This window comes from Microtus ochrogaster, chromosome 16, assembly GCF_000317375.1.
Source record: "Microtus ochrogaster isolate Prairie Vole_2 chromosome 16, MicOch1.0, whole genome shotgun sequence".
Taxonomy (NCBI): Eukaryota; Metazoa; Chordata; class Mammalia; order Rodentia; family Cricetidae; genus Microtus; species Microtus ochrogaster.
The window spans coordinates 24717269-24728795 of record NC_022018.1 but is presented as its reverse complement, the minus strand read 5'-3'; the positions used below and the strand labels follow the sequence as shown (position 1 = coordinate 24728795).

General features: G+C 41.6%; 1 long non-coding RNA gene and 1 pseudogene across 1 annotated transcript in view; both read left to right on the top strand.

Annotated features, from left to right (window-relative positions):
• The window catches only part of LOC113456798, a 200989-nt gene that overhangs the window by 128847 nt on the left and 60615 nt on the right, over positions 1-11527 (top strand). The window lies entirely within an intron of this gene.
• LOC102001833 (ornithine decarboxylase antizyme 1 pseudogene) lies at positions 2445-3490 on the top strand (annotated as a pseudogene).

Here is an 11527-nt window from a genome sequence, read left to right as displayed (position 1 = left end):
TTTCAGGTTCCCTATCCTCATCTACCCAAAGAACTAACTGGGGACATCGCCTTGGGCTCCTGGGAGCCACTCTAGGTTCAAGTCTCTTGCCAGCCCTAAGGTGGCTCCCTTAACTAAGAATTGTGCTTCTGTGCTCCCCTATCCAGCCTTCTTTGGGACTGGGGAAGTCTGGCTCCTCATTTATCTGGAACACAGGGATATGTACAAGCACGTTATGATTGAAAGATGGCAAATTAGGACTTAGACTGTAACAGTGAAGAATAAATTGTATAATCAATAGTAAGATGCAGCTTACCTTTTCCTGAAATTCCTTGTGAACCTAAAATCCCATGTCTATCTTAATCTGAAGAAATCAGGAAAAATTATAGAGTAATCTTACTTAAATATGACTATGGTATATATAACATTCTTTCAATAAATTTCCCAAAGCTATTTAATTCTAGAAGCTGATCCTTGACCAAAAGCATTTTTATTTCCTTGTTCAGTTTAAAACTTTAGTAATAGCCCTAAACTATGAACTATTCAGTGACGATGTCATGTCAACTTACACCACCGGAGATAAATCATAGAAGTGCTTTTTGGGGTGCCCCATCATGTGTGTGTTTTCGGGGTGCCCCATCATGTGTGTGTTTTCGGGGTGCCCCATCATGTGTGTGTTTATTCATGTGTTTCATTTTTCACTGCTACGTTTTATTTATGTAAAGATAATGTTTTTAAAAAGTAGGGAATGACAGCAAAATGAGCTCCCTGACAGCCCATCGAAATGCCTGCCATAGGAACTGTGGCTTCCATTCGTTCCTCGCAGGTTCGCAGTACAAGGATTGAAATCACAGGTTCAGTCCCTGTGAGAGCTCAAAGCCACGTGTGTGTACGGTTCCGTTTTGAAAAGCAGCAGGTGTTTCTCTTTCATCTTGACTTTCTCCAGACATTAAGTATAAAAGAAAAACATTGGGGTGAAAACTGTCTAACTACAGCTCTCTTCTCCCTCCTCCCTTCTCTCTCTCTCTCTCTCTCTCTCTCTCTTTCTCTCTCTCTCTCTGTAATCTTAGAACAAAATCATATGTCACTATGTAGGTTTTCTTCCTCACACATAAAACTTGGAAGGGGGTGATTACTGAAACAGAAATACTTCCAAACTACTTACAGAATAATTTACAATTAGGCTTTGTGGAAAAGTGAGAATCCATGCGGTAAAGCAACAGAAGATTCTGGCATTTTTGTACCAACAACAAAAGTTGTAAACAGGAACTGAGTGCTGCCGAATCTTTGCTATAATCTTGATTTCATTCAAGCAATGGCATGGGAGATACTTTGAAGATTCCCCCAATCTTAGATGGTTCCTTGATTTAGATAAGAGATTAATTTTTGTTCACCAGATGTGTTTAACTTAAGAAAACCAGATTAATAGTGGCCCGGGAATCCAACATCATTCATTGTTAGTGACTGTCCACTGCTTTAGGCAAAAATATCATCCTGGAATTAGCACATCCCTAAGGATTTTAATTAGCTACAAAGCCAGAATTGGATACTCCAGGTGCCTCTGCTGTTTCACCTTGGGGCTTCAGAGGTTGGCTGGAGCTGTGAAGCAGGCTGCTTTGTCTTTAGTGGGGAGTTTTAATGGAGGATTTCAAACTTTTTCTAGGGTGAATGAGAGGCAAGGGAAAACTATCAGAATTAAATCAAAGAAGTGAAGCTTGGTGTTACAAACTATGCTCTGCTTGCATTCAATAATCAATGTTTTCCAGCTTTCCTAGTCTTGCTCCAACTCAACCAATTCTGCCTGGGAATGTTTAGACCTTCACAGTAGGTCTAAGGAGATGGTGTGGTTATTTTTTTTAAAGATTTGTTCTTATATTTGTGTGTGTGAATGTGTGTGTGCATGAATACATGTGTGTGCACACACAAATGCTTCTGTGTGAATATTTGAGACCTCTGGAAGCCAGAAGAGTATCAGATCCTCTGGAGCTGGATACAAGAAGTTGTGAGTTGCCCTGCAGTGGTGCAGGGAACCAAACTCTGGTCTTTTGGAAGAACAGGAAGTTTTTGTAGCCACTGAGCCATTTCTCCAGCAATACAATATGATTTAAGGAATGTCCCAAAGCTTACACCCTGTCAAGTATCCCCCTCTGCTTTCTCTAATTCCTTGGAAAAGAGCAAAGACATACAGAACAAGAATACTACAAGGGGCTGGAGAGATGGCTCAGAGGTTAAGAGCAGTGACTGCTCTTCCAGAGGTCCTGAGTTCAATTCCCAGCAACCACATGGTGGCTCACAACCATCTGTAATGAGATCTGGTGCCCTCTTCTGGCGTGCAAGCATACAAGGGAGGAATGTTGTATACATAATAAATAAATCTTTGCCGGTTGTGGTGGCGCACGCCGGTAGGATTTGCTGAAGGAGGCAGAGGCAGGAGGATCACGAGTTCGAGGCCAACCTGGGCTACACATTTTTTGGCGAACGGCGAGCGGCGGCGGCGGCGCGGAGAGTGCTGCGGAGGTTTTGCTGGTTTCGGACCCCACCTGCCGGATGGTGAAATCCTCCCTGCAGCGGATTCTCAACAGCCACTGCTTCGCCAGAGAGAAGGAAGGGGATAAACGCAGCGCCACGCTCCACGCCAGCCGCACCATGCCGCTTCTTAGTCAGTACAGCCGCGGCGGCTGCAGCAGCGAAAGTTCTAGGGTCGCCCTCCATTGCTGTAGTAACCGGGGCCTCGGTGGTGCTCCTGATGTCCCTCACCCACCCCTGAAGATCCCAGGTGGGCGAGGGAACAGTCAGCGGGATCACAGTCTTTCAGCTAGCGTCCTCTACTCTGACGAGCAGCTGAATGTGACAGAGGAGCCAACGTCTAACGACAAGACCAGGGTCCTGAGCATCCAGTCCACACTCACGGAGACCAAGCAGGTCACCTGGAGGGCAGTGTGGAACGGTGGTGGCCTCTACATCGAGCTCCCAGCTGGGCCCCTGCCTGAGGGCAGCAAGGACAGTTTCACAGCTCTTCTGGAGTTCACAGAGGAGCAGCTCCGGGCCGAAGATGTTTTCATCTGCTTCCCCAAGAACCGTGAGGACAGAGCCACCCTGCTCCGAACCTTCAGCTTTCTTGGCTTTGAGATTGTGAGACCTGGGCATCCCCTCGTCCCCAGGAGACCCGATGCTTGCTTCATGGTCTACACGCTGGAGAGAGAGGACCCGGGTGAGGAAGACTAGGTGCCAGCCCTGCCCAGTGTCCCTGTGCTCTCTCCCGGGTTTGTCCACATGTCGTGATTGTGCAGAATAAACACTCACTCCACTAGTGGGGTGCTTCTTCGAACTGAATGCTGTGTTTGTCACACTCAAGTGTTGGCTTTAATTCTAAATAAAGGTTTCTATTTTACTTTTTTTATTGATGTTTAAAGTGATCAGGTGCCCTGTGCTAGAGCAGCCTTCTTTGAATCCTGGCAGAAATAGATAGTGTCACCTCCCTGACTCAAATCCAATAAAGTGATCTCGCTCAGTGAAAAAAAAAAAAAAGAATACTACAGAGTTAAAAAAAAAAAACTATCAGAAACACTCTGAGGTATTTTGAAAAATTTAGCAGAGGGAGCTGGGAGACCTCTTAAATCAGCAAACTTAACATTCCAAATAGTAAATCATCTGGAAACGAGGGTTGCAGTGAATGTGACCTATAGTGACAGTTGGGAGCACTGGTCTAAACCAGCCAGAAGGCAAAGCAGTCTTATTGTGGCTGTAATCTCCTGTGAGGGACCAGCGTTATTCCCTGCCATAGAGGGAGAATCCTTGTAGCAATTCTCTAGCATCCTCCTGTCAGGGAAGCCTTAGGGATCACACAATCTACCGTAGGTACTTACATGTCAGGTCTCAAAATTAAGTCCAGAGAGGAAAATTAAAATCAAAGCATAGGTTCTCTAGCCACAAGTAAATCCAGAACTCAGCATTTTCTTTACAGTTCAGTAAATATTCTATTTTACCAACACCTGCCCTGCCATTATCAATTTGCTTCATAGCATCCCACACCACAAAAGTGTAGTAAAGCCGGAGGTTGTTTTTTTTTTTTAAAAAAAAAAGATGCAAAGTACCAATTTCTCTACACATGAGGAACAGCTAAACACTGTTTTCTTCATCAAGAATAAAGATCCCTTATACCAGCTGTCCATACACACTCCTTCCCAAATACGGTATGAATAAGAAGTGTGGGTCTGAGATAGACAAGGCAAACTTTGCTGGGACCAGCTCTACCCCTTTTAATAGACTAGCTAGATGTGTCTTGCAAAGTAACAGATAACTGGCTCTCAGTCTCTTGTAAGGAACAGATGGGAGGTAGGAGTCGAGAACAGTATTCTGAGATTGCAGTCATCGTATTTGATGCTTTGGTTTTCGCCAAATCACCCAACTGGCTTGTGACTCAGTTCTCTCCATCTGCCAGTGTGCTAAAATAATGGCTTCACCATCTTCTGTGCCTCCTGGACTCAAAGGCGGGTTTTGAGGAGCAATAAACGGATTCCTTGTGATTTTCTGTATTGATTCAAAACCACTCAGGACGTCAGGGATTTATTAATTACTATGGTTAAGGGAAAATTAGTTTTAACCTTTGTTTTCAGTGAGCACCCATAGACTCTTCTAAATGTAAATATTATTTTCAAAGGGACAATTGATCTGGAACCTATTCATGTAGATCAATATATTGTACTGTGTGCATTGTACCAATTAACGTAACTAGTTCAACCTAAACCACCCTTTGATAATTTGATCAAAACTAAAAAAGGCAATAATACAATGAATCTTTCTATACTCAAATTAGTTAAACAAGAGCAATCAAAACAAATACGCTACCAGCTTGATCAAATGCACCTCCACACATAGCCCAGCATCTCTGTCCTTCGACCTGCATCTTTAAGCTATGCATACTTTCACAACTGCACATGTTCTTCCTACAGAAGCAAGGATGGAGCTCCGTTTCTTATATCCCTCAACATTTCTTGAAATTGGTGCCAGCTCTCCCCCAAAGTTTTCATTTCAAAATGTAAAATATGTGTGAATATCATTTCATTTCGTGAGTGGCTTTGGAAAGTTTATATAAATTACAATTTAAGGGTGGCATTTTGTTTTAGAAGTGACATTTTTTGAAGGTTCATTTAAAATGATAATAGCCTCAAGTTGTTTCTGCTAATGTGAGAGAACTTGAAAAAAAAATCTTATATTTATCTTTAGACAGGCTATATGCTCCTTGAGACAGAAATTGGAAGTTTGAAGGAAGTCACTTCCTTTGATGCAATTCTACTTAATTTATAGGAAACTATTCTTTAATGTTAATGAGAGCTCTTTCGATGGGGTGTGAAAGAGCCAATAATAGATTCTGAAAAGTCATTAGGAACAGTCAAACTTGTAATCTCATAAGCATAAGGTAAACAAGTTGATGGCTTTACTGCAGACCAGATTCTGTGGCTGAGGGGCAACTGAAAAAAGAAATAGTTGGGAGGTGATGACAGAGTCCGAAATAGACATTTTTGCAAAAACCTCCAGTGTTAGAAATCTGGAAGTCAGAAAACCGCACAGGATCTTAAGACTGCACCATTTCCCCCTCTAGTCTAGATGAATAAAGACAGGGGCAATGAGTTTGAAATGGGGTCTTCGTAGACTCTCCCATGATCGAGCTATGATGTGAGCTGAAAAGGGGAGAGTTGGAGACATCCCTGTAGTGGGCCAGGTCAGCACATTGTTACTTATTCTTTTTTTTCTTTGAGTTACTGTGTAAATGAGGGACTAACTCTGATGCCATGCAGACATCGCCGGAACCATGAAAGCAATCTCCCCCGAGCATCTCTTTTTGACACTTCAACCCTACGGACTGACTAGAGAAGCCCTGTGTAGCAGGTCCTCCAGAGGAACTGACCCTGAGTTGCACACAGAGATACATCAGAGAAAACACACAAAGCACCTTTGCCCATCCTGACTTCCTCCACTAAGGCTACTTTGAGGAAACTGTACACCTCTGCATCATCCCATTCAATTTCTTCACTTGCAAGATGGCATCTCTGATTAATTTATCTTGACATCAAGCTAGAAGAGTGGCCATCATATTGCATGAATAATGTCTTTCGGGACCCAAAGTCACATGCCTATGACAAGAAGATACAGTTGTAATACAGCCGTAACAAAACACAACTAAGATCACTTTAAATCACCACTGGCATTCCTAAAACTCCAGCTTGATTGAAAAGCCCCTTCCCTGCAAAGCAATGTCATCTTTGCCCTTGTTCTAACTTGATTTCTTGCTTAGGGTAGAGATTAATAAGTGAGTCCAGAGACACATAAGACCTATTACCTATTAATTTCATATACACATTTGAATACAGAGTCTGCACATGTGCTCAGATATACACCACAACACACACACACACACACACACACACACGCACCCACACTACTAAATGGATGGATAGACAGATAAATATAGGTATATAAACTATGTTTTTAATCTTCCTATTGTATAATAAACTCTTGCAAGCTGTTTGTCAAAAACAAACTGAACAGTCCATCATGAACAGGGAGAGGGAGGACTCATGGATTCTTTATTCACTATTGGTATTAATAAAATAACACACCACTCCAAGAACATCTATTCTTTTGATCTAATAAGTAGTTAATTTTATGAGGAAAAGGAAGGATCAATGAGGTGACTCTGGAGTAAATGTACATGCTGCCAAGTGTCCTTGTGACTTAATTCAGTCCCAGGACTCACATGGAGGAAGGGTAGAAATGACTCTTGCAAACTGACCTTTGACTGTGATATGTGAGCTGTAACACATGCCCCTGTGCATCCAAGCATGTGTGCATATGCAAATAAATGAAAAAGAAAACTTTTGAAAGAAGCGTAAGAATCATTTTGTCTATTTGTTATTGTATAAGAGAAACAATCTGTTGGATAGATGAAAACATTTCTCAAGTCAATCATTACCACACTATTAGAATTACCAGATTAATTGGACTTCCAGGAGGACTAGGTAGATCTACCCAGAGAAATGCTTCAATGGCTTTTATCAAAAAATGCAGCCAATGAAGTCTCCATTTAAAATGATTATACCAAACCTCCACTTACAAAATAGTTTCAGTATACTTTGTAGAAAAGTCAAGTTCAATCGTATATTCTACCTTTCTTTGTGGTCATTTCCAAAAATGGGATGAAAGGATAAGCTTTTTATATGTTGTATGAAGATTTCATTTTGTTTGAACAGGGAAAAATACACACGGCATTCTTAACTTAGTTCATTCATTATCAGTTGTGACCTTAAAAATCCTTAACCCAAACAGCTAAATTTTCTGGATGCCCCCAGACTGCTGAATGTGCAAATGTACACATGAAGAGAAAATTCAACAAAGATCAGTCTCTGTGAAAATAGGTGACTTACTGTGCCCTAGGGGGTGCATAGCAAGTGCAAGGAAACAAAGGTTCTACAACAGCAAATGCTACACGGAAGGCAGAGAGAGTTTCAGGAGGAATCCTTTAAGGCCTGTAGATATCTAACCATCCTAACATACATAAAGAGGTGGTTTGGGTCAGTCTCCTGTCTTCCAACAGACCCCCATGTTACCTTGGTCATTTTTCTTCAGGGAGCATGTGCATCAATCCGTGCTGCTGTGTGTGGCCAGTCCTCCTGCGGCTTGAGAGACTGATTCTTGCTGCAGGTTCTTATTTGGTTAATCTTGATGAAAAGCCTCGTTTTCTACAAATACAGTAAAGGCCTTCTTGATAACGGAAGTGCAAGAACAGAATCATAGATGGCAATTTTAATCTATAGCCAGATGAGTGCAGCTGTTTTTAATGATTCAATTAGTGCCAAGTGATAAAATTGGCAGAAAATAAAATTAACATCACAAGAAGTAAAAGGGTGAAGGAACAGCCATTCAGAATGGCAGCGTGGGAAATCAAAATTCCTTAGCTGAGAAGCTCTCAGAGCTGTAACTTTGAAAAACTTTTTTTTTCTTTTTAGTATTTTATTTTCCATAGATCATGAAACAAATGTCAAGTGGAATTATAAAGGGTGTTCTTCCTCTTGGTGTTAGAAGTGAGGGTGGGCTGTGTGGGGAATAGGAATATTACTGTTGGCTTGACAACATTATGCTCAGAAAATATCAAAAAGCAAAGAGAGTTTAAAATGGGTATTTACATATAATATCCGTGCATATTTACATTTAATATCATATTGGATTTAATTTTATTACTTTCCGGAAGGCAATTGGGAGAAAAATAAACACAGTGGAATGCTATCTCATTGGCATGCAGAATCAATATGGTAATCACATGGCTGATATAAACTCATAAGAAAATGCTTCTGACATTTCATCGGAGCTTCTTAATTTAGTATTTACAATGTCTGTGTGAAATGATATAGTAGTTTTATTGTTTAATTATGGAAATGGCAGCATGTAGCAGATTCTTGACTGTTCTCCTTTAATTACTCTCCAATTATTGAGTGCAAATGTATGAACTTTGGTATCATTATTGGGCTGGCTATTGTTTGTAGTTAGAGTAGTTTCTAATCCATCCCCAAAACACATTGGAAAGAACAGGGGTTTCCTCTCAAGGATAGGGCCTTTTTAAAGAGGACTAACATAGCACAAGGGTGTGATTGTGGAGAGGTAATCACAATCAGAAGAGAAATGATGATTTTCAGTCAAGTTATGTCCAGAAAAAGTTGTTTATGTCATCAATGTCCCCTAGATTTGTGACTTGATACTCTTATAAGGGAATGGACACTTTGAATACCTAAAGCTGATATTCTGTTATTATACTGTTGTTAGTATCTATAATTTTTAAGTGTTGGTATTTAAACTAGGAACTCTAAAGTCCAGAGTAAGGCACAGTGATTGGTAACCAGTATTTGGTCCTCTCCCGGCTCATACAGAACCATGCAAATGCGCTGAGCTTTTGTGAACAGGAATCTGGTCTTCTGTTTCTTGAATAATTTGGATATGAGAATCTTTGAGGATGATTAGAGTGAGCACGTTCTTTCCCCCTCCATTTTTCTTGGAAAGTTTGATCAGGTGTGTTTTCATCTTCATGTGTGCGCTCAGATATAGGTAACATGTGTACCCATGGCATAACTGAACACGAGAGGCCAATCTCCACCATCAGTCACCAGCTGGCAACTTCTGTTTATTTATTTGTTTTGAAGTATGGGTCCCAGTGCCCCAAATATGCTCAGTAGGCTAGGCTGAGAGACCAGGAATCCCCAGGAATATGCTTGTCTCTACATCCCCAAATGTGGGATGATATGCACATGTCGCGTAGCTGTTTCTGAGCAAACCCAGGCCCTCATACTTTACCAACTCAGTACCTCCAGTATTTTAAAAATTCATTGATGTGGGAGTCTTCTGTTTTGTGTTGCTTTTATTGGTTAATTAATAAAGAAAACAGCTTGGCCTTTGATAGGACAGAAAATTAGGTAGGTGGAGAAAACAGAACAGAATCCTGGGAGAAAGAAGCCGAGTCAGGAAGTCGCCATGATTCTCCCATTGGACACAGACTCAGGTTAAGATCTTCCATGGTAAGACACCTTGTGGTGTTACAGGGATATTAGAAATGGGTTAGATCAATATGTAAGAGCTAGCCAATAAGAGGTTATAACTAATGGGCCAGGCAGTGTTTAAAAGAATACAGTTTCTGTGTAATTATTTTGGGGCATAAGCTAGCCGTGCGGGAGCTGCGTGGCAGGAAGCGGCCCACAGCTCCTTACAACAGTTCATCATCATCGTCATCATCAATTATTATGCACATGAGCAGTAGTATGTGAGGCGTAGCTCATAAGAGGAAGTCAGAGGACAGTTTTATGGAGTCAGTTCTCTCCTTCTGCCTGTTGAGAGAGGCTTTTTTTGTTGCTGCTGTTCTGCAAACTTCAACCTAGCTGGCCCATGAGCTTCCAGGTATGTACTAGGAGGCCACTCCTTCCTTCCCAGCAGCTCAGACCTGAAATAATTACTCAGAAACTATATTATTTGCAATACTGTTTGGCCAATAGCTTAAGCATATTTCTGGCTAACTCTAATATGCTAAATGAACCCATCTCCGTTAATCTATGTATTGTCACATGGCTGTCGTTTATTGGCAAGATTCCAGTGAGTCTGTCCCCAGAGGCAGCTACATGGCGTCTCCTTGACTCTGCCTACTCTCTCCTCCACTATCTGCTTGGAGCTCCCTCCTTGTCCTTGTCTGCTAAGCCACTGATCAAAACAGATTTATTCATTAACCAATAAAAGCAACACCTAGAGAGAAGGACTTCTCACAGCATAAGTGATTCTTCTTTCTCCACCTCCCATCTTGCCCTAGGAGTGCTATGATTACAGATGTGTGCCACATCTGACTTTTCATGGGTTCCAAGGAATACATTCAGGTCTTTAGGCTTAGACAGCAAGTGATTTTTACCCATGCAGCCTTCCCATAGGCTCTATTTTCAACAATTGTTATGTCTCAAAATGCGCACTGTTGGGTGTCCCTGGGCATCCCTGCTCTACTGGAACTGTAAAATCATCCCACAGCCTTGCGTCCCACCCCATTTCCCTCCATGTACCAAATTCTCTCAGTTCCTGGGACATAAGTCCCAGCTGCAAGAAAGCCAGTGTGAAACACAAGACTGCCCTCTCGGTAGCGACCCCTACAAGCAAAAGTCCTCTGAGGAAGCTGTTTCCCTGGTGTTAAAGGCCAATCCACTATATGGCAAATGGCCCTATTTAAACAAAAGTTATAAAACTCCACTGCCTCCAGACCTGATAGGAGTGATTCACAGTCTGCACAGCTTCACAAAGGCTGCCACAGGGAACTCAGCAAGGGAGCAGTGATGGAGTCACTTACTCAAGAATAAAAATGAACAAGGTGCCAGGCTTGCTGACAGGGAGAGAGATGGGGCCAACCTTATCTCCATGTCATTGCCCTTGCCAGTTGCTATCACACTATTAAGATAGAGCAGATTACCCAGGTCAGACACTGGTTGGAAGGTGGATAGTGAATTCAGGATTTTCTCTCTGCAAGTACTGCCCAGAGCCTAGATAAGGGTATGTTGGTAAATAAGAAACTTCCTCTTTAGGAAATAGACATGAGGAACAGTCCAAAATGCTCTGTGACAGACAGAGGATGTCTGCAGACTGTTTGTACAGTAAAATGTGGCTGACAAGCAAGTAATGAGAGCTGATGAAGAAGCAAGCTTGAAAGGGTCTGACAACACCCAAAGGACCAATTTAATAACAAAGTTTCCATTTGCACAACTGCCCTTATCTTCCCATTTCTAACAATTGTCTACTCCAAATAAATGACGTTTCTTGAACTCTAGTTACTGTTGCAAGTCATTTTAAGTATTAACTTGCTATCTAAATTTCTAAAGCTATGAAGTACAGACACACAGTATTCCAATTGATAAGGAGATACAGCATATACGAAAGTAGTCAGCTCTCCTGATTTATAGATTCTCAACATGTTTTTTTTTCTTTCTAAAATATTTTGCAGTCCTAAAATCCATACTTATAGAGGTGTGTGTGTGTG